This window comes from Tamandua tetradactyla, chromosome 11 (genome assembly GCF_023851605.1).
Source record: "Tamandua tetradactyla isolate mTamTet1 chromosome 11, mTamTet1.pri, whole genome shotgun sequence".
Classification (NCBI taxonomy): domain Eukaryota; kingdom Metazoa; phylum Chordata; class Mammalia; order Pilosa; family Myrmecophagidae; genus Tamandua; species Tamandua tetradactyla.
The window spans coordinates 72,816,535-72,840,332 of NC_135337.1; the positions used below are offsets into that span (position 1 = coordinate 72,816,535).

Sequence of the window (23,798 nt, forward strand, 5' to 3'; positions counted from 1 at the left end):
GTTTGTATCTGTATTTATGGTTTAGCATCTCAGATTTATTCAGCCTTTCTTATATTTCTGTTAGGAAGTCTTCATTCCACTGATTTTCATGCATTTGCAAGATGCCACGTTCAGTCTAAAAAAAAAGGCATAAATTAGAAAAACTAACCAGGTGCAAGTGTGTACATGTGATAAATAAAGCTGAGCTCTCCACTGTGAGAAGTAGGTGGTTTAGGTGATTGTAGATTTAGAGTTCTTACACTGTCCACTGAAGTAAATTCCAGATAAAAGTAACAATGTGCTTTCATCAATTGTAAGTTCCACACCAAGGCAAGGTGTGGGTAACTGGGTGGCCTGTGGAACCCAAGTTTTAGGCAGGATTGCCCTGTAAATGCACAATACTCGAATAAAAAAATAAATAAAATATATAAATTATAACACAAACATGTGCTTTCTCTTTCTGGAAATATTACATATTAGAACCCTCAGGACCTTACCACTGAAAATACTGGGAATGAGAGAAAGAGAGAGGGAGGGTGGGAGAGAGAGAGAGAGAGAGAGAGAGAGAGAGAGAGAGAGAGAGAGAGAGAGAGGAAGAGAGAGAGGAAGAGAGAGGTGTGTTAGGAAAACAGGGAAGCTGAGCAGAAGCACTGTAGGACTTTGGTTTTCACAGCCACTGCTGCCCTCCCCGGTGAGGCCTGAGCCCTGTTTGCACGGCCCCATGGGCCCAGGGACAGCAGGTCTCCTGTCCAGCCTGGGGAGTCGGTCAGGACCCCCCACGTGCACACAGAGCTGCGCCCCTGACAGCTGCACGGGGCACGGAGGTGAACCCGGCCCTGGGCTTTGTAGGCAGGGCTGGGCCTGCACTGTGGCTGCAGTGGGCAATAGGGCTGGAACAACAAATGAAATAAAACAGACGGAGAACAGGGAATGAGCAGCTTTCGTCACTGGGCAGTGCTGGCAGGGGTCGCCGTGCTCCAGGATGGGCGATGAAGGGCTGCAGTGGGCCTGGCAATGGCCGGGAGTGTCCTGGTCACAGCACAAGGAAGCAGTGAGGCAGGACTGGGTGATGGAGCAGAGGGTGTGTGGGGTAGCAGGCACAGTGTGGGGAGGAGATGCTGTGGGGGGAAGCACTGGGGGACCGAAAAGGCAGCTGTGATTCCATGCGGAAAGCTGACTGCATGTGCCTGACCGTGTGGCCTGAAGCAGGGACAGCCAGTGGGGGACAAGAGCTCACAGTGGGCAAGGGATGGGCACCAGAGTTCAGGAGCTTCAAACTACACAGGGCAGGTCCTAAATGAAATATTAGCAAATCAAATCCAGCATCAAAGGAATTACACACCATGACTAAGGGGGATTTATTCCAGGCATGCGAGACAATTCAACATTCAAGAATCAATCAATGTCATCCATCACATCAACAGCTAAAACCGAAAGCATGTGACCCACATCAATAGATAGAGAAACAGCATTTGAGAAATCCAGCACCCGAGATTGGATTATCTCATCGTGGAAGGCACACCTTAGTTGACTGCAGATGTAATTAACCACACATGCAATCACCTGACTGATGATTTAATACACCAGCCTTCCAGTTTATCAACCAGCCACAATACATTCTTGTAGCAATGCAGATGTCAGGCCAGTGCTTGCCTAACCAGACATCTGGGCGTCATCATGTGCCCAAGTTTACCCTGGAATCCAGCCATCATGCTTCCGACGAGACCTTGGACAGAAGTGATGGCTGTGTCATTGCACTCTGGAAGGAAGTAAGTGCTTGTTAAAAGTGGTAGAGAATTTGACAACACTGAGTCCTGGTGTTGGATGGAAGGGAGAATTTGAAAGTGATAACCTGGGATACTTAGTGGAACATTAAATGTGGAAAATGCAGCCTGTCTTCTCCTTGCAGCTTACAGTAAAATGTGAGAGGAAAAGAATAAGCTGAGAACTGTATTCTTGGTGACAAAGAAGCCAGAAACTGATGACTTGGAAAATTTTGAATTTTCAGAAGGTGAGTCTCCAGAGAATAGAGCCCCCTGTGAGGATTTAACCAGTCAGCAATGACAGGAAAAGTCAGGCTTGCAGAAGGAGTTATCCAGAAAGGATCTGTGGAAAGTCCTATTGTCTGATGATTGGGGTCCCTAAATGCTGCATGCTAAACTGACAAGTGGTTTTGTGATCTCTATATGAACAGAATCGCTGCCAATCTGGACTAAAAGGGACAGAAAAGGGACAGATTGCAGGAAAATAACTTCAAAGGCAAAACGATGGAAGCTAAGGTCTGCAGCTCAGACAACTTGTGCCAGGAGAGTGGACCCACCCATACACATGGAGACGGTGGGTTTGCCCTGGTGTTTACAGATGGTGGTCCTTCTGCCCCATTGTTCAGGAACAGTGTTGCTGCCCCAGGCTTCAGAGAGGGTGGAGCACATTCCTGGGGGGTTGAAGAGAGCCTTGCCACAACCCCACTGATTAGAGAGGGGTGAGCCTGTGCCCAGAGATGGCAGAGAGCCTGGGTGCCACCCAGATGCTTGAAGAGGGTGGAAAGGAGAATAAGGTGGTCTCTCCAGGGCTCCCCAACATTACAACCCTTGCCCCAGTGTTTGGAGAGAGCAAGGACACTGCGTAAGCCCTTGGAGAAGGTGAGACTGCCACTCCCTCAAGGCCCAAGGTTAAAATGTGATTCTGTATATGCTTCACAGATCTCAAAATCTAATGCAATATGCCCCACAGGTTTTCAGAACAGTTTGGGTCCAGTGACCCCTATCAATTTCTACCTGTGGAAATGGGAACATTTATACTATGACTGTCCCTCCTTTGTATATGGGAAGCAGATAAGTCGTCCTAAGTTCCACAGGTCCGCAGCTGGAGGGGAATTTTGCCTTAGGACAAACCATGCCTGCAACAGATTTTGATTAAATGGCTTTTGTGATATTGTGATGGAATGAATGTATTTTGCATATGGAAAGAACATGTCTTTTGGGGGCTCATTTGAATCTGTTATGTACCCCAGAAAAGACATTAGGGGGAAGACTTATTGTGGGTGGGACCTTTTGGTTAGGTTGTTTCCATGGAGATGTGACCCAGCCCATTCAAGACGGATCTTAAACTCCTCGCTGGAGTCCTTTGTGAGTGGATAAAAGGCAGAGATATTCTGGAGAAATGTCTTTGTAAAAACCAGCCCATTTCTGACATAATGCACAACAGCAGCTCTAGCAAACTGAAACAATAGCCTGGAAACTTAGACTTTCTCTTAGATAGGTCCTGTGTCCTGTGGCAGGCATTCTTCGTTCTTCTATCCTTGCAAATCAGCACATAAAATTGAGCTGAGGACAGGCTTCGAGCTTATTTCTTTGGATAAAAATGATCTTCCCCCTTTGCGTAAGAAATGACCTGATGACATTTTATTTTTCTTTAAAAGATACTTATCTTGTTTAAATGATTTAAAATTACTGTTCCACATTAAAGAAAGCAGAGTCAGGAAAATGACTCTCCCCTTCCCTGGCCCTTGCAAGGTCAGCCACAAACCACCAATGTTGCTATATTTAGGGCCAAGATACTCTAGGGAGGTGTTGGACGTCTCTTATTCTTTGCTTACATAATATTTGCAATGTTTGCGGATGTTAGAAGAAAACTATGGTGACAAATTACTGGCTGCCTTTCCTTTTCTGGAGTTCTTGAGGACAATAGGACCTGAATGCAATAAGGTGTGCGGTCAAGCTGCAGCTGCTATTTCCCTCTCCTGGAGCATGGGGCAGTTAACTGACTTACACACGTAAAGACACCCAAGGTGGGTGGGGACCAGTTTCACTCCATTTCTCCAGTAAATCATTGTTTTCACAAAACATTTTGGCAACACTTGCATAAAATGGGATAACGATTAAGTTCCCAATTCTGTGTAAAGATGGACACTTGGAAAGACCGAACCTTCCTTAGCTACGGAGAGGCCCTTCTGATGATATCATTGCATTCAGCTGAAAATTAGTTTTCAAGCAGGCCACTTAATGTAGTTATTTATGAGGTATAATAAACACTGCATTTAAAAATAAACTTCTAAAAACTATAAAGTGTAGCATATTAAATTGGGGTGGGGAATGTGATATGATTATTAAACCCGAAAAAAAAAAAAACTTTAAATTAACATACATAACATTTAATACCCCCATGTCGGAGAGTCTTAAATTGTAAGAAACAAAGACAACCTACACTAAAGTTTCAAATCTTATTCTAGTTTATCAAACGACTTTTATAAACCAGGAATGATCACAGGGATATTGTTAATAAAACCAACATTCTCACTCAAAGTTTTCAATCTACTGAAGCTAGAAGGTGAAACTATAATGTGTATTATTTTGTTTTGTCCATTAAAAAAAATGTGGTCACACAGATACAACGTAACACTTTCTATTTCCAATACTTTCAAGCGCGCACCTCAGTAGTAATGCTGTGTTCACATGTCGCGCTGCCATCAGCACCATCATTAACAGAATTTCTGCTTTCTATCAGTGAAATTAGGTAATATCTGTCCTTTTGTCTCTTCCTCATTTCACTCAACATGACGTCTGCAAGGTTCATCCATGTAGCAGCATGTGCCAGAATTTCACTTCTTTTTATAGCTGTACGGTGGTCCAGTGTATGTTTCTGCCACGTTGTGATTATCCGTTCCCCTGTGGATAGTCATTGGTCAGTCCCACCTTTCGGCTATTATGACTAACACTCCTATGAACGATAGTGTGCAAACATCTAATCGAGTCCCTGCTGTCAATCCTTTTGTGGGATCGCCATGTTGTATGGTAGCTCTGTGGGAGGCTCTGCCACGTGTTTGCCTTGTCCTAGTTAGGTACTTTAAAGAAATTAGAAAGAGAAAGGAGAAAAATATATATAGAGAGAGTGGTTTTAATTCACATGTTTGCTGTTTCCTGTATTATTCACATACATTTCTGTGCACTTGAGTCAACATCTGGTGGCATTTCTTTTTCCAATATAAATCCATTCCATTCCTCTTCTTTTGTGCCATTTCTTAAACAAATTGCAGACACCTAACAAATCAGTTTTATATTATTCTATGCAATTACCTTTTAAATTATTTAAGAGAAGGAAAGAGACAAATATATTTTTACAGATATCCATAAATATGTACCTAATTAACTTTATAGATATTCTTTATTTCTTCTGGGAATTGTGTGCTCTGATATGGTGTCATTTCATTTCAGTCTGAAGAATTTACTGTAGTATTTCTTGTTATGCAGATTGGATAGAAACACATTTTATAAATCTTGTTTTTTTAAATCTAGGAATAGCTTTATTGCACCTTCATTTTTATGAGAATAGAATTCTTGGTTCAGGTTTTTTAAAAGCACCTAGTCTTTTCATCCTACTGGCTTCTGACTTCCATGGTTTCAAATGAGATGTAAGCTCTTAATATTTTTGAGGTGGTTTTGTACATGAATTATTTTTATTGTGTGGCTTTCAAGATATTCTCTTTATCTTTCATTAGTTTTAAAATATGACATGTCTAGGCAAGAATCTGTTTACACTTATTCTACTTGCAAATCATTGAGATTCTTGGATATGTAGGTCAATGTTTTCCACTAAATTTGGGAAGTTTTCAGCTATTATTTCCTCAGTGTTTTTCCACCCTCTTTCTCTTTCCACTCTTTGGGATTTCTACTACGTGCACGTGATGTAATAGTGTCACATAGGTCTTTGAAGCTCTGTTAATTGTTAAAAATCCATTAATCTTTTATTGATCAGGTTGGATCAACTCTGTTTATCTATTTTCACATTATCAGATTTTTTTTTAATTGGCAGCTCTAATTTGCTTTTGTGTCCCACCAGTTAAATTTTCCTTGCAGTAATTTTGCTTTCAATTCCATAGTTTCCATCAGTTATTTTATATAATTTCAATTTCATTAATGATGGCTCCTATTTGATGAGTCTTCATCACATGCTTTCATTCAACACTTTAAAGATTGTTTGCTCTAGGTAATATTTATTATATATTAGCAAATATTTATAATAGCTTTTTGAAGCCTGTGAAGTTCAACATTTGGTCCTTTCAGAGGCAGATTCTATAGTTTTTTTCCCTGTGTCTTGTGTTGCATTCTCCTGTTTCTTGCAGTTCTCATATTTTTCTGTTGAAAACTGGACATTTTAGATAAATTGACGGTGCTCTCTATGCTGATACTGCATTAAAGCTTGGCTCTTACTGAGTGTGTTGATTTCTCCTGTTCATTAACTTCTCTTTCCTTTCATTTTCTGTAGGCTATTTGAAATACTTCTCTAAAATCTTGAGGACACATGCATTGTTAAATTTTAGGGTTTATCCCCATAATTTTTAAATTTAAGAAAATAAATTTTACTCTAAAATTGTAGCTTTATCTGCACATAATCATTTGATATGTCATATTTTTATTGTAACTTAGTTAAAAATATTTCATAATTTCAGTGGTCATTTCTTCCAAATCATAGATTATTTAAAAGCATATTGTCTTTTTAATTTCCAACTGCTTTAGAACTTAACTGTAATTTTTGTTATTGTTTTACAAGTTCATTCCATTGTGTCAGAAGATATATTCTGCAGGACTTAAATTCTTTGAAATTTTTAGAAACTTGTATAAAAGATCAATATCTGATAAATTTTATAAATATTCTGTAAGCCCTTAAAAAGTATATGATTCAAATTGCTCATTTGCTTATTTTGTCTTCAATGCTTCTGTATGCTTACTGACTGTGGTAGTTAGATTCAGTTGTCAACTCGGCCAGGTGAAGGTGCCTAGTTCTATTGCTGTGGACATGAGCCAATGGTACTTGAACTCATCTGTTGCTGATTACATCTGCAGTCGGCTAGGAGGCATGCCTGCTGCAATGAATGATGTTTGACTTAATTGGCTGGTACGTAAATGAGAGCTCAACATAGCACAGCCCAAGCAGCTCAGCATACCTCATCTCAGCACTCGCAGCTCAGCCCAGGCCTTTGGAGATGCAGAAAGGAATCACCCCGGGGAAAGTTGTTGGAACCCAGAGGCCTAGAGAGAAGGCCAGCAGAGATCACCCTGTGCCTTCCCACGTAAGAAAGAACCTCAGTTGAAAGTTAACTGCCTTTCCTCTGAAGAACTAATGAAATAAATCCCCTTTTATTAAAAGCCAATCTGTCTCTGGTGTGTTGCATTCCGGCAGCTAGCAAACTAGAACAGTAACTTTTGTCTGTTTTATGAATTACTGAGTTACAGCTCTCCACTATGATTATGGACTTTTTCACTATAGCTCTAACAATTTTTACTTTATGTATTCATGGGACATAAAATATTTAAACTATAATATCTTTCCAGTGAATTGACCCTATTCTATACATTATCTCTCTTTTTCTTCAGTTATATGTAATATTATTACCTTAAAGTCTATTTTATCTCATATTAGTATGTTTGCTCTAAATAACTTTATAAGTATATCCTGTCCTATAACTTGTACACTTTTAAATATTATATTTTCTTATATTAAGTATGCAAAATAAAAATCTAAAGCCTTAAATTAACATGTATAGCTATCCCAAATTTGATAAATTTGGATTAATGCTTTCATGGTCTATATATTTTCATTTCAACCTTCCTATTTCCTATAGGAAATTATATCTATTGTAACTGGCATATTGGGTTTTGTTTTTTATCTATCCGGAGATCTTTGTGTTTTATTGGAATATGTTCCCTATTTACCCTTTACTTCCATTCAATGAAATTATTGGCATATTTGGCTTTAAATTTACAATCTTCACTTAATTTCATTTTGTGAAGTAGAATTAATCTTGTTTCATTTTTCATTTTCATTCTTAATTCCTGCTTTTGGACTGACTAATTTTTTTACTTCCATTTCCCTTCTATTAGCTTCTTAATTATATATTTAAAAAATTATTTTGGAATTTACCTTAGCAATTAAAAGATGTCTCCTTAATATTTCAGGCCAGTTGTTAACTTGTGCTTTTGCCACTTAATTGGTCCCTAACTTTCGTGCTGTTTTTCATATATTTTAAGTCTTTAGGCGTCCTATGTAAATTTAATTTTATCATTTACTTATTCTTAATGGAGGTATAATTTATATGTTCAAGGGAACAAAAGAAAACTTCAGAGGGAACAAAGAATTTGGAACCACTAATCAAAGAAGTTCACACGGGTGTCCTAAATCAATTCAAGGAGATGAAGGAAAGCACACATAAAGAGATAAGACATATTAAAAACAAAGTGTGTGAGCATAGGAAGAATTTAAAAGTACAAAAAGAAACACAACAGAAATTAAGGGGGTGAAAGGAAAAATAGTAGAGATTAAAAAACATGAGAGACATACAATAGCAGATATGAACATACTGGAGAAAGTGAGTGATCTAGAACACGGGACAGTCAAAATCACACAGTTAGAAGAACAGATAGAGAGCTGAACAGGAAAACTTGAGCCGTGTTTCAGAGATCTGAGTGACAGCACAAAACACACAATCATATGCATCATGGTTACCCCAGAAGGAGAAGAGAAGGTGTTCTAGTTTGCCAGCTGCTGGAATGCAATATACAGAAATTCAATGGCTTTTAAAAAGAGGAATTTCATAAGTTGCTGAGGTTTTTAGGCAGTGGAAATGTCCCAGTTAAAGCAAGTCCATAGAAATGTTCAATCTAAGGCATCCAGGGAAAGATACCTTAATTCAAGAAGGCCAATGAAGTTCAGGGTTTCTCTCTCAAGTGAAAAGGCACGTGGTGAACACAGTCAGGGTTTTTCTGTTGGCTGGAAGCGTGCATGGCGAATATGGTGTCATCTGCTAGATTCCTCTCCAGCTCCCCGGGAGGCCTTTTCCTTCTTCTTTCTCTAAAAGTCGCTGGCTGGTGGTCTCTGCTTCGTGGTTCTGCGGCGTTCTCTGCTTCGTGGTTCTGCGGCGTTCTCTGCTGTGGCTTTCCCGTGGCTCCGTCGTTCTCCTCTGCTCTTTCTGAATCTCTCGTTTTCTCCTAAGTGTTTCCTTTTTTATAGGATTCCAGTAAACTAATCAAGACCCACCTGGAACACGTGGAGACATGCCTCCATGTAATCCAGTTTAACAACCACTCTTGATTGACTCACATCTCCAGGGAGATGATCTAATCGCAGTTTCAAACATACAGTACTGAATATGGATTAGGAGAAATGGCTGCCTTTACAAAATGGGATGAGGATTAAAATATGGCTTTTCTAGGGTACATGCATCCTTTTAAACTGGCACAGAAAGGAAAAAGGGCAGAAAGAATAGTTGAGGAAATAATAACCAAAAATTTCCCAACTCTTATAAAAGACATGAATATGCATGCCCATGATATGTAACATACTCCAAACAGAATAAATCCTAATGGACCTACTCCAAGACACTTGCTAATCAAAATTCTACACGCCAAAGATAGAGAATTCCGAAGGCAGCAAGAGAAAATTAATTTGTCACAAACGAGGTCCTCAACCCGACTAAGTGCAAATTACTCATCAGAAACCATGGAGATGAGAAGGCAGTGGTATGGTATATTTAGATACTGATGCCAGCCAAATATTCTAGTAGAGAGTTTTGAAAATATAAATTCAGTTTCTTTAACAGATACAATACTTTTAACTTGTTTAAGATATATTTTTGTCAGAATTTTGGCAATTTATACACTTAAGTGTGCTTCCCTTTTCATTCATGTCTATTCTTATTTTTATCATTCCATACACATCTCTTTGATGTGCATTAAATTTACTGTTCTCGTCTAATTTCTTTAAACAAAGAGCTTAACATTGATTTCAGATCCTTCTTATTAAGTGTTTAGAGTGTACATTTTGTTTTTAGTGCTGCTGGAGCTACAGCCCACAAATTTTATGTGTTCTTGTTTCATTTAAGTTTAAAATATTTTCTAGTTTTATTTTAGATTACTTTCTGACCTGTGGACTATTAACTGTGTGGCTTAATTACCAAATATCTGGTCGTTTTTCAGTCATCTTTTTTCCATTGATTTTCTCTTTTTTTTTTTTTTTTTTTGCACAGGCAGGCACCGGGAATTGAACCCGGGTCTCCGGCATGGCAGGCGAGAAGTCTGCCTGCTGAACCACCGTGGCCTGCCCACCATTGATTTTTAATTTAATTCTTTAAATTGGTAAAAAGGCAATCTGCATTATTTCAACTTTTTTAAGTATTTGAGACTTGATTTATAGCCCAAAATATGGTCTATTTTGGTGAATACTTCATTTTTCTTGAAAAGAGTACTTATTTTGTAGTCATGTGACATGCTTTCTAAACATCTACTATATAGAATTAGTTGATGCTTGTGGTGCTTTGAAACTGTATATTCCCCTGAAAACATGTTTTTAAATTTAATTCATTTCCCTGGGGGTGAACACATTGTAAGCAGGACCTTTCGATGAGGTCACCTCAAGTGTGACCCAGCCCAGTCAGGGCGGGTCTGAACCCTATTACTGGAGTCCTTTCCAAGAGAAGGAAATTCAGATAAAAAGTAGAGAAAGACGCAGACAGAAAGATGCTGGAAACAATGAAACGCAGACATGTAGGGAGAGACCAGTAGCTGGGGCAGGTGCTGTCCTTGGGACATCTCGATTGGGGCAGCACCGCAGCCTCGGCGGTGTGGGACGGCAGTGTGAGACGGCGGTGTGGAACCCTTCCCTGGGAGCAGCCTGGGGAACCAAATGATGCCAATGTGCAAATCTCCTGTATCCTTATTTATGTGTCCTCTGTTTCTGCTTTTAATCAAACACTGACAGGAAACTTAGAAGTTTTCTGATGATAATTAGAGATTTGTTCATGTCTCCTTTTGGTCTGCAAGGTTAATACACTTTCAGATTTTTGCGCTTCTATGATGAAATGACCCTTTTCCCATCATGAACTGTCCCTCTTCATCTGTGGTATTTCATCACTAGACATGTATAGTTTTTATAGTAATATGTTGACATTCAGCTTGCTCTTGCTTATGGTTTGCAAGTAGTCATACTTCCATCCTTTCACTTTTAAGTCATCTATTTGTCTTTTGTTTCAGGGACATTTCCTGTAACAGCATATAGATGGTTTTCCGTTTTTATTCTGCGGGGAAATCTCTGCCCCTTCATTGGACTGTTTGGTCCATTGTACTTGATGCACTATATGGATATGATTGAATTTAAATCTACTGGATTGGATTTAAAACTACTAATTGTTTACCACTTCTCATCTCTTCATGTTTTTCCTTTTCCCTCATTTCCTGCATCTTATTGATTAACATATTTTTAAACTATGAAGTATCTTTTCTATGGGCTTTAGCTTTTGGTAATATTTTTTCAATTCTTACTCTAGGGATTACAGCATACATATTTCACTATTTACAATCTATTTTTAATATTATAATATTATATTGTATTACTTCAATAAAGCAATATATTTTTATTTACCCTCCCTTTAATTTCTGCTGTTCTCATATATATGGAAATAAATACAAACATATTATAAACCATGCATTGCAGTGTTATTGTTATTTATGTAGTCATTTGCCTTTTCAGAACATTAAGAAAGTAAATTCACCCATATTTACCATTTTCTTAAGCTCTCTATTACTTCATGAATATCTGAGTTTTCCAATGGTTTTATTCTCCTTCATTTAAAAAAAATAGCCCTTTAACATGACTTTTAAGGCCTGCCAGGTGGTGAATTATCTCAGCTTTTGTTCACCTGAAGATGTATATATGTCCTTTAGTTTCTGAAGAACGTTTTCTACATTGACAGTTTTTCTTTAAGAATTTTAAAGATGCTGTTACTGATACAGTTATTTCCGCTGTTTGTTCTATTTGAACTTTGTTTTTTATAACATATATTGACACATCTTCAAACTTACTGTTTTTTTCTTACGCAGCATCCAATCCAGTGAAATATTTTATTTTGAATATTGTAATTCCAGTTCTATGATTTTCATTATTTTATAGCTTGCATTTTTCTTTTGAAATTCATCACCTTTTATTTTATTTTGGCTATTTTCTTCTTTAACTCCCAGTACCTACTTGCAAAAGCAGTTTTAAAGTACTTGTTTGCTAATTCCAACATCTTTTTCATCTCTTGTTTGGTTTCGATTGACATTTTTCTTTAGTTATAGTTGACATTTTTACATTTTTCTCACACGTGTGGTCATACTTGATTTTATGATAGATGTTATGGATATCTTCTGGGTAGTCTTGAATATTTTCATCTTCAATTAATTATTGCTAAGTTTTATTGTAGCAGTTAATTTCCTGTTATTTCAGGCTAATCCTGGCAAGATGTGTTAGTTTGGTAAGGGCTTGTCTAGGCAGGGTTTCTTTGGGGTCTCATTCAGATGAGGCCTCTGCACTCTAATGTGTCCACCCAATAGCATCTACCAGCCCGACGTGAGCTAGAAAATCACCATTCATTCCACATCTGGCACCAGCCCTTGGTAGCTCCCGGCCCTCAGATCTCCTCGAGTCCCAGCCTTGGCACATGCAGCAGGTGTTCTGGGAAAAGTCCCTGTGTGTGCTGGTTTGAAAGGACATATGCCCCCTATAAAAGCCATGTTTTAATCAAAACCCATTTCATAAAGGTAGAGCAATCCCTATTCAATACTGTATGTTTGAAACTGTAATCAGATCATGTCCCCGGATGATGTGATTTAGTCAACAGTGGTTGTTAAGTTGAATTAGGTGACTGGCATGTCTCCACCCATTTGGGTGGGTCTTGATTGGTTTATTGGAGTCCTATAAAAGAGGAAACATTTTGGAGAATGAAGGAGATTCAGAGAGAGCAGAATGACATAGCCACGAGAAGCAGAGCCCACCAGCCAGTGACCTTTGGAGATGAAGGAAAACACCTCCCAGGGAGTTTCATGAAACAGGAAGCCAGGAGAGAAAGTTAACAGATGATGCCATGTTCACCATGTGCCCTTCCAGCTGAGCGAGAAACCCTGACTGTGTTTGCCATGTGCCTTCTCACTTGAGAGAGAAACCCTGAACTTCATCGGCCTTCTTGAACCAAGGTATCTTTCCCTGGATGCTTTTGATTGGACATTTGTATGGACTTGTTCTAATTGGGACATTTTCTTGGACTTAGAACTGTAAACTAACAACTTATTAAATTCGCCTTTTTAAAAGCCATTCCGTTTCTGGTATACTGCATTCTGGCAGGTGGCACACTAGAACATCGTGACCTCCACACGGGTCTCGGAACTTCCACGCGCTCTTGGAGAGTTCTCGGTGCAGCTCCTGCCTCCACAGTTACCTGCCTCAGCGTCAGCAGCCTCTGTGGGCCTAGCCGGGAGAGTGTCGCCTCGTCCAGGGGCTGCTGCTGCCTGCTGGGCTTATCCTCCTCATGCCACAACTAGAAGGTCCCCCACACAGAAGGCCGGGGTGACGGAGCAGGCCACCTCACCTGTCCCCTTATTCTCAAAAAAATCAGAGTCCTCTGCTGATATCAGCCAGTTTCTAAGGGGGGTGACTTCGCACGCTTGTTCGGTCGTGTAGTCTGTCCTGTGGGAGGTGATACCTATTACATGCAAACGGCTCGATCCCAGAGCTTGTTTATATGATTTGTACTCAGGAGACAGTTGCATTTTTAAGTAGGTATGCATTTAGAGTTAGCCACATAATTCTTCCCAGTTACATATTCTGTGATCTTCTTCCTTCTGCCTGACCAGCTCCATTATTTTCTTCAGTGTGCTTTTTAGATTTGTTGATCTAAGAGCATTTTTATTTCTTCTTTCTAAATGAAGGACATTTGGTTGATTCCAGAATTTCAGGGTGGTAATTATTACTTCATAAGCACTCTGAATTATCACTGCATTGTCTTCTGTCTTCCAACACCCTTGAGAAATCATGTACCAGTTGCATCGTTACTCTTTTGTTGTTCATATTTAGGTTTGAGTCCTGTCTTTAAAATTCTTCCAGCTAGTTAGTGGGTTTTGGCACTTTTTCTATTGTGTTCTTTGGTTGTGTTTATACTTTTGGGCTTTGAATTGCTTATTGGATTCATAAGTTGGATTCATAAGGTGTTGTCTTTCTGCAGATTGGGAAATTATTTAAAATTCAGATCTACTTCTTGTTTTTCCTCTCATTCTAGGTCCATGATTACATGTTTCAATCTGATTTTTTTCTCTGACATACCATGCAATTTATTAATTCTATTATTAGCTTTCTACCATCCACTCTTAAACCTATCTATCATATTTTTAGTTACACCTGTTTTACTTTTGGTTTCAGACTTTCTATTTGGTTACTTTTATAGGGTCCTATTCACTACTTAATTATTTATCTTATTTAATCTTTTATTTTATCTATTTATTTTTTGTATGTGGTATGGCAGGGTCACATTTCATTTTATTTCTGTGTGAGTATCCTGTTATTGCAGCACGATTTGTTGAATTTTTTTTGCTTGTTTGTTTATTTGTTTTTTAGAAAGTGCATGGACTAGGAATCGAACCTGGGTCTCCGGCATGGCAGGCAAGAATGTTACCACTGACCTACCCTTGCACCCTTAATCTTTTATTTTGAAGTTCACATCTGCTAACTTTAATACCTGTACATTTTGTTCTGCTTCTATTTTCGAATATGTTTTTTCTTCAGTCAATTCTCATTTACCTATTTTTCTATATTTTTGCATGCTGAGCCTTTTTCTTTTTGTATAGCAAATAAGCTACATAAAATATAGACCTAAACTGAATCTCTGTTTGCTGTTACTTTCACTCAGAAGGATTTATTTTTGCTCCTGAGAGCCGATGAAGGTGTAGGCCTATTACTTTTATCTGAGCCAATTTGAATCTAAGCTTTTGTCCTTGTCAGACTGTTTCCTCCATATTTTAGGGAGGAGCCATAATTGTTCTCCTCTGAAAGCCTGAGATATTTATCAAGTTTATTGTCGCCTGATGGCTTCTGAATTTAATTTTCAGTTTTTTTTTTTTACGTGGGCAGACCCCGGGAATAATTTTCAGTTTTTAAAAACAAGTTAGAGAAGTTGTAGGCTTATTCTGAATTAAATTTTGTTTCCAACCCCCTTGAGAATGATGTAAAGTTTTAAGCCCCTGAGCCTTTAACTATTGCATTCAAACTTACATATGCTTCAAGGGACACACAATGCCAAATATATAACTAGCCAAATTTGAGAAATCAGCTTGGCCTGTTTTTCTCTAGGAGGTCTGTTAACTGAAGAGGAAGAGGTTATCAAGTCATCTCACCTCTAAATTGAACTAAAGCCAGAATCCTTGAGAACAAAATTATAATGAAAATCCAGCGTAGTGTGTCATCAATTTCTACAGTAAGAAACGTAGCAAATGATTGGATTAGATTGTGATGATAAAGCCAATAATGCAAAATACATCCTAGGAAATATAGTATAGTATAAATTCTGAATTGAGAGCAAAAATGTTCCATTGAAGCTAATCATTTTTCAAGCATATGCAGATAGAAACGGCTGCCATAAAACACGGCATTTAAAACATTTTAAAAGTACAAGCCCACAGAAATTGAATTTTTAATGAATAATTTACAAATAAATTATGAATAAATTTTAAAATAAATAGTGTGTACTAAAGTGACCATTTTAAATTCAAATCCCGCGGCCATTTGTTCCACTGAGGGACCCTAGTAAATCAAGGCTCCTTGAACCTTCCTTCACCCTTGTGTAAAATCTTCCCTTGACTTTGGGCATAGATAAAATGATGCTGTTTTTTTTTGGTTTTGTCCTAGAAAGACTGGCAGCCCCTGTTCCCCTGCTCTGGGGAGCTCTGAACGGTCATGGGCGCGGGTGAGGTTTTCTGCTGGGGAAGTCATGGGCGAGAGTGTTGGGAGCTCACAGAGAAGCCAATGGGCAGTGGGAAGGAAGGAACGAGATGTGAGTGCCTGATGAGCCAGTCCAGCCCTGCAGTCCCACCCCATGGGTGAACAGCCACCTCGCAGCCCCAGCCCAGCTGGACGGGCAGTGCTGAGCTCCTTGCCTGCTGGAGTCCGGCCCTCAGGATTGGGGGAAGTAACAAAATGGCCATGGTTCCAAGGCACCAGTTGTTGTAGCCACTTGTGGTTCACCGATACATACTAAAAGCCCTGCTTTAGGGCCTCCCTACCCAGGAATTCTGAGAATGCCATCGCCCTTATGGATTCTTAAAAACTCTAAGGAACTTTGGCCTTGGGTCATTCTACCCTCAAAAAGATCTTACGTTGTTTTTCTTTCTTTTCTCAAAGGGTTAAAGTTCACGATATAAGCATAAATGATAAAGCATGTCACAAAAAATTCTTTGTTAAGTAAAATGGGAAAATATCTTGATTAGATGTTAGTAGTGTTTTTAGTTAAAATATAGGTAATATATGTTTAACGTGGAGCATTTTCTTTTCTGGAGGCAAGCATTTCAATCTTGTCGTGGATCCTGGTTTTCAATTAACTTTAAAAACATGCAGTGTGTGTCCTGGTGGGTTCAGGCAGTAAAGGAATCCAAATATCAACAGTGGAACCACCAATAAAACAACACAATAAAATACCTCCCTTATTTTTCAAAGGAGCTACACCAAATAGAATCCTGGGTAAATAAAGCATATGAAAAGTGGTGTCCATTAGTCACCTCGCCCAAAGAGTTTGAAAGTCAACTTGTATACATTGGAAAAGATATTTCAAGTTTAAGCCGAGGATAGAGAAGTTTAAAAAGGCCCAGAGGGGGTTGCCATATATCACTTGTAGAGTTCTCTTTGTGGTGAAGAAAAGCTGTTAAGAAATGTTAAACATTTCTTTTCCTCTAAGAGCCAATCTACATTTATTTATTTAAGTAATACATTTGTGTTTTCTTTAAAGTTTCTCTAGCTTTCTCAAGCCGCTTTCTTCTCACAAGATCTTAGCTTTCTGTTTTTTGTTTTTTAATCTGAAAGCCCACTGTTTTGTTCATTTTGGTTAAGTTGTTAGACTCAGAATGACTCAGCACAAGAAAGTCAAGCTGTGACTTTTAAAACAAAATCCTAGTTTATAGGTGAATCAGTTTGGGGTTGAAATAAGAGTCAAAGATCAATTAAATTTAATTTATTAATTAAATAGCCCATATGTAGCCCTTTTTCTTATATTTCCCCTAGAAGTTTTCAATATTGGTTTTCCTAGGTTTAATTCCAAACAGCTAGAATAAATCAATGAAAAAGAGAACTTTGTAAGGTCCCATCTAGTACAAAATAAGTGTAAGATACTGTTTCTGTGAATAAACAAATTGCAATACAGCTGGGAAGAAAAAGAGAACGAAGTTAGATCAGTACATTATTGCAAACTGGAATAAAATATCCAGTTTATATTTGATACTATATCATTATTTCCAAAGCTAATTATTTATCAGAATGACCCCAGAATGTTTTAAAAATCTGTATTCTTTTTTGCTAAAGCAAAACCTCTGAGGGTAAATCCTCAGAATATGAATCCTAACAGGTGGTTCAATTACTGCATATGCAAATTATAATAGCGATCACCTGGGAAATACATATATAAGCAAATAGAGAGCAATTGGACTGCATGCTGCACAGAGTTCTATCCGTGTCCAGGGCATACTTAAAAGGGCATAAAAATGATCAAAAGCACTTTGACATTTGGGATTTTTATAATACTTAGTTTTTACTGTTCCGTTCTTTTTTAAAAACGTGGTAACAGATATATAATGCAAAATATCCCATTTTAACCACCTTATGTGTACAATTCAGTAGACTTAATTATATTCAAAATATAGTGGTACCATTATTTGCATCCATTATTAAAACTTTTTCATCGCCCCAAACAGAAACTCTGTACCCATTGAGACTAACTACCCATTCTCCCTTCCCCAGCCTCTGAAAACCTCCATTCTGCTTTCTGACTCTATGAATTTGCTTATTCTAGATATTTCAGATAAATGAAACCATACAATATTTTCCCTTAAGTGCCTTGCTTCCTTCACTTAGCATAATATCTCCAAAGTTCATCCTTGTTTTAGCTAGAATCAGAAATCTGTTGCTTTTCACAGCTGGATACTCTTCCATTGCACACATGTGCCAAAGTTCATTTATCCATTTGTTTGTTGATGGGCACGTGGGTTGTTTCCACCTTTCAGCTATTGTTAATAGTGTGACTGTGAATATTGGTGTGCAACTCTGTGTCTGAGTCTGTTCACAATTCCTTTGTGAATACACCTATGATGGGAATTGCTGAGTCATAGGGCAATTGTATGTTTAACATTTTGAAGAACCACCAAATTATTTGCCACAGTGGCTGAACCATTTCCCATTCCCGCCATCAAGGCACACGGGTTCCAACTTCTCTCCATCCTCTCCTGCTTTCCACTTAAAAAGTAGCATTCGCCATGCTTGTGGGTGTGAAGTGACGTGTCCTGGTGGTTTTGATTTGCACTTGATTTAGGGAACGACCAATGATACTGAGAATCTTTTCATGAGATCATCGGTCATTTCTCTATCAGTTGGGAAAAATGTCTGTTCAGGTCCTTTGCCCATTTTAAAAATTGGGTTGATTGTTTTTTTTTTGTTTGTTTAATTGAAATTTTTTTTTATTATTCTAGTTACTAAGCCCTTAGCAGATAAATGATTTGTAACTCTTTTCTGCCATTCTGTACGTTGTATTTCACTTTCTTGATAATGTCCTTTTATGCACAGATGTTTTTAATTTCGGTGAAATTTTAAAAAATTCTATTTTTTTTCTCAGTGCTGACGCCTTTGTTGTGGTGTCTCAGGGTCCACTGCCAAGTCTGAGTCGTGGGGAGCTGGGTCTGGGTATTCTTCTAAGAGGATTATCATTTTAGCTCTCATATTTAGGTCTTGGATCCTTTTTGAATTAATTTTTGTATGTGGTACAGGGTAGGGGTCCAATTTCATTCTTTTGCATGCGAAAGTCCAGCTTTCCCAGCACCATTTGCTGAAGAGGCTGCTCTTTCCCCATTGCATGGACTGGCACCCTTGCTGTAAATAAATTGGTCATAGACATGTGGATTTATTTCTGGACTCTCAGTTCTATTCTGTTGCACTGTATGTTTATCCTTATGCCAGTACCCAGCATTTTTACTCCTGTGGCTTTGTACTGTGTTTTGAAATGAGAAAGCATGAGTTCACCAACTTTGTTCTATTTCAAGGTCCTTTTGGGTATTTGGGACCCCTTGCAGTTTCATATGAATTTAAGAATTGGGTTTTTCATTTCTAAAAAAAAGGTTGCTAGAATTTCTATAGGATTGCATTGAATTTCTAGATTGCTTTGCATGATATTGACATCTTATCAATATTTAGTCACCTAATCTAGTAATTCAGGGCATCTTTCCATTTGTTTAGCTCTTCTTTAATTTCTTTTGGCTGTGTTGTACAGTTTCTAGCAAGTGAGAAAGGTCCTGGGTATGACAGCTAGTGCCTACTCATACACATCATTTTCCAAGGAATGAGCTCTACCTCCCCTCCTGCCCAGGGGATTTGACTTATTATTCCTGGTTATTCACTTAAAAGGAAGACAATTCACAGGCAGGCAAGCCAGCAATGGCCAACAGCATGGGATGAGAAGATGAACTGGGTTGTTTAAATTCCCACCCTCCAGAACTGATCTAAGAGCTATCAACAAGGAAGTTTTGGCCAGGGAGAAGTTTGGTTGTGTGGTGAGGCCGGGCCCTTGCGGTTAAAGGCCAATGTTAGTGGATGTGCTGCCTGGATGCCTGGGCAAAGCTGGGTGGGTTGCAAATGGCCTCGCTGCAAGAAGCCCTCCCACGCTAGTCGTTTGGGTAAAGCCCCAGCCAAACAGCCCTCTCACAGGAGAGCCAAGCGCAGTTCCTTGTGAACCCCGAGGTCCCTGTTTCAGTTCTCTGCAGGTGTAATTAATTATTCAACAGGGTGTTCCCATCTCGCGCCAGGAGCAGCGGTGCCCCATCTTCTCGGGGCCTGTGGCCCGCCTCCAGGATCTCCATGCTGTGCCTTCTGCTCCCAAAGGAGCCCTGTGAGCCCCTGCAGGCTGGGTGGTGTCCTCGCCCCCAGGATGTGAGCAGAGGTCACTGCAAACCATGGCCATCTCATCTGCCCAGGGCCGTGAGCTGGGTCACCCCCAACCCTAGGGCAGGGTTCCCTCCCTTACCAAAGGGGCAAAAAATGTGATTAAGACACTGCTTCATCCAAATTGCCAGGGAGAGGCTCTCTGAGAGAATGAAACACTAAACAATGAAGATGCAGCATGAAGATCTCAAGACAGATTGTTCTAAATTGGAGTGAAAAACTGAACAAATGGGAGAACGGAAGATGAGAAATTGGAGGCAATGAGTTTAAACCATTCTTTTAAGGATTAGCACTATGTAGGAGAAAAGAAAATCTGAGATTCCTTTGGAGGGAGATGTGGTTTTGAAAATAATTCTATTATTTTTGTTTGCCTGTTTTTAAATAAGTAATAATAAAGCATGTATAATACTGATGGCAATGATCGTGTAGAGTATGAGGAAATGATGATACAAATAAGAAATGTGATATTCGCAAAAGTGAAGTTCTTTAAACATTGCTATGTTGGGAGTTGAATCATGTCCCCCACGAAGCATGTTCAGCTGCGAAGCCAAAATGCTGAGGTAACGATGGTAAGTGATGACAAGTAATATAGAGAGAACATATTGTTTAACTTATAGTATGCTTCTATTTTTTTATCACACAGAATAATAGTTTTTCTGGAAAAAGTAATGGATAAATGTATAACTTGTGACAAGCCCAATTCACATAAAGAAAGAACACTAGTTTAAATGATTTTAAATAGTAGTAAATGTATAAAAGATTTGAATAACAATGCAAGCTATTTTATATTACTAACACTACTTTCATATGTCAAAAACATATTCTTTTCAAGTGCACGTGGAAACTCACTAAAGATAAGTTATGTTTTGGCTCATTTAACAAGCCTCAATAAATTTAAAAGAAGGAAACATTAAATTTAAAAAATTTCTGACTACAATAGGATTAAATTATGAATGAATAGACAAGATATCCAAACATTTCATAGTAGTAAGCAATGTAATTCTGAATAAAAATGGGTCAAGGAAGAAAATAAAATGGAAATTAGAATTTATTTTGAACTATATATTTATACATTTATTATTATAGATAAATAAATATTCATAACTAATATATATATAATTCAATATTACAAAATTAACATATATTTATTAACATATATTATATATTTATTTTAAACATTTATATATTTGAAATATAGTGAAACGACAGTACCCTGAAATTTGTGAGATTCAGCTAAAGTAAATAATAGAGGGGAAATTTATAGCTTTAAGAGAGTATATTAGGTAAAATAAAGGTGTAAAATCATTGATTTATGCTTCAACTTGGCATAGAAACAGGACAATCAATAGAAAAATAAGTCTTTGAAAAACTATTACTATAATAAACCCCTAATAAGAAAGATCAAAGAGAGAGGAGAACTCACACACGACTATATCATTAGCTGAAGAAGGAATGTTAATACAGGCCCACAGACAATAAAAGGCTGGTGATGAAATAGTGTGGACTACTTTTCCCACAAATTTGACAATTTAGAGGAAATAATTTTATATTTAATAGAAATGATTTTTCAAAACTGACACCAGAAAAAATGGACACTCTACTTAGCCCTATATCTGTTTAAAGATAGTGTATGTTTAATCCAAAACCTTTCTGCAAATACAACTCCAGGCTCAGTTGAGTTCACTATGCAAACTCTATCAAACATGCAAGAATGAATTCTTTCAGAAAACAGAGAAAAGAACACTGTCTAATTTCTCTATGAGCCCAGCATAACCCTGGCATCAAAAGCCAACAACAATAGCAGATAAAATTACATTGCAGATAAAGATTGCTCATCAAGATAGATATAAAAATTCTTAACAAAATTAGCAGGTCATAGCCAGCAATGTGTCAACAGCAGCACCAAGTTTGTTTAAAATTTGAAAATCAATCCATATAAATCACCTCATTGGCATATTTAAGGAAAACTCATATGATCATCTTAATGAATTAAGGAAAAGCATTTGACAGCATTTAATGCTCATTCATGTCATAAAGAGAAAAGTCAACTCCATCAAACTAGGAATAGAAGTGAATTTCTTCCATCAAATAAGGTGCCCCTAGGAAAAAATCCTACAATATCATACTTAATCATGAGAAATATATTTATAACTCTATGAGATCCTACAAAGTATTAAATTTGTGAATTCAGTAAGTTTGCAAAATACATGTTCAAGATATGATAAATTGCATTTCTATATACTGTAATGAAAATTTCCATTTACTATAGCATCACATATTTCAAATATCTAATAAAAATGTAGCAAAAGATTCTGAGACCTCTGCACTCAAACTTACAAAATATTGCTGAGAAAAATTAAGATAGACTGAATAAATGAAAGGATATGCACAAATAGTTGCTTAAAGTGAATTAAATCTCCAGATCCGTGAAAGTGGACTGAAATTGAAAATATGATTTCATAACGAATGCAAGTAATCCTTGATGAAATATGAAGCAGGCATGGAATACTAAGTAAACAGCAGCTGAATTGTTTTCTTCTTACAATCAGAGAAGGAGCAGTGGTAGGATAAGGAATCTAGGAGAACATAAGCTGGTCACTCACCCAGAGCCAGTGTGTATTGAGACTGAACTCCTGGTTTATAAAAGAAGCATGAGTTTGCTAAGTAAAATTATGCCGAGCCAAATATTTTTTATATTCACCTTTGTAAGTGAGTAGAATTGCTAGATTGGGAAAAATGCAAACATGTTCAGTGAGGCACTCAGTCAAACCTGCTGCAATCTCGTGGGGTCTGAGGGCAAGCAGTACAGACTGGGTATTGAAGAGAGAACCCTTTCCCCAAACATTTGTGCCTCATGGAAGGGGATAAACGAACTGGTCAGAAAACCCGGTGAGAATTCTTTGGTAGGGTCAGGCAGGCTGCCTAAATTTGTTCTCTTTTTTTTTGAACTGCAAGATTATCTTGAAATTACAGCAGAGAGAAGACTCAAGAAAGCCTGAAAAATAGGGAGAAACAGGGAGTGAGCAGAGACAGAGAAGGGAAATGCAAGAGAGTGTTGGAAAGAATAGAGAGAAAAGACAGAGACAAGTGATGAAAGAAGAGGAGCAGAGAGAGCAGGAGAGAGGAAGATGAGACGTGTAGGAGAGGGCTGAAGGAATATAGCAGAGCATATCTTTATTATGCTAATATTATAACGAACAAAATTAGAAAGTCCACAACGAGGACAACTATTAAAAGAAGTCTCTGTTCTGGTAAGAGAATAAAAGGTCGCGGTCCTGACCAACAACCCGTTGCAAGGGGGTTATCAAGAGATGGTAAAGTAGAAAACATGGCCACAGAGACCAGAGACTTTCAGGTCCTAGAACTGGGGAATAAAGTTGAAGCCAGACTCAGCAAAGCTGTGTACCAACGTGGTCGCTCACATTCACTGAAGGAGAAATTTTACGTTTTTCATGATTAAAAATGGAAAAGATTAAGGGAGAAAAGAATGAAAAGAATTCATATATGAAAAATTAAAAAAGAAAATATTAATGAAATAAGATATGCCACTAAGACGCAAATTGTTATTTTGTCCTCAAGTTCTTCCTCTCGTGCAGGGAGTCCCCACCTGTGTGCTGGGCTCTGAGTCGCTCCGAACAATGCCTACATTTTCCAACCTCTCGAGTGACTATGGCTTTGTGCCCAAGTTATGGCAAATGGGATAAAGAAGAAATGATAGAAGAAACTTCCAGGTTATCCTCCTAAAAAGAAGGGTATGAGTGGTGCCCCCTCTTTTCTCTGAATTCTGCTGACTGGGTGGCTGATGTGTTGGCAGGAGCTGCAGTAGTCATCTT

The 23,798-nt window shown here is 38.2% G+C and overlaps 1 long non-coding RNA gene across 1 annotated transcript in view; it reads right to left on the bottom strand.

Annotated features, from left to right (window-relative positions):
• The window catches only part of LOC143650276 (uncharacterized), a 27,195-nt gene continuing 3,397 nt past the window's right edge, over nucleotides 1-23,798 (bottom strand). Inside the window, exon 3 of the long non-coding RNA XR_013159494.1 lies at nucleotides 1-115. This is a non-coding gene — a long non-coding RNA (uncharacterized LOC143650276). The remainder of the gene's footprint in view (nucleotides 116-23,798) is intronic.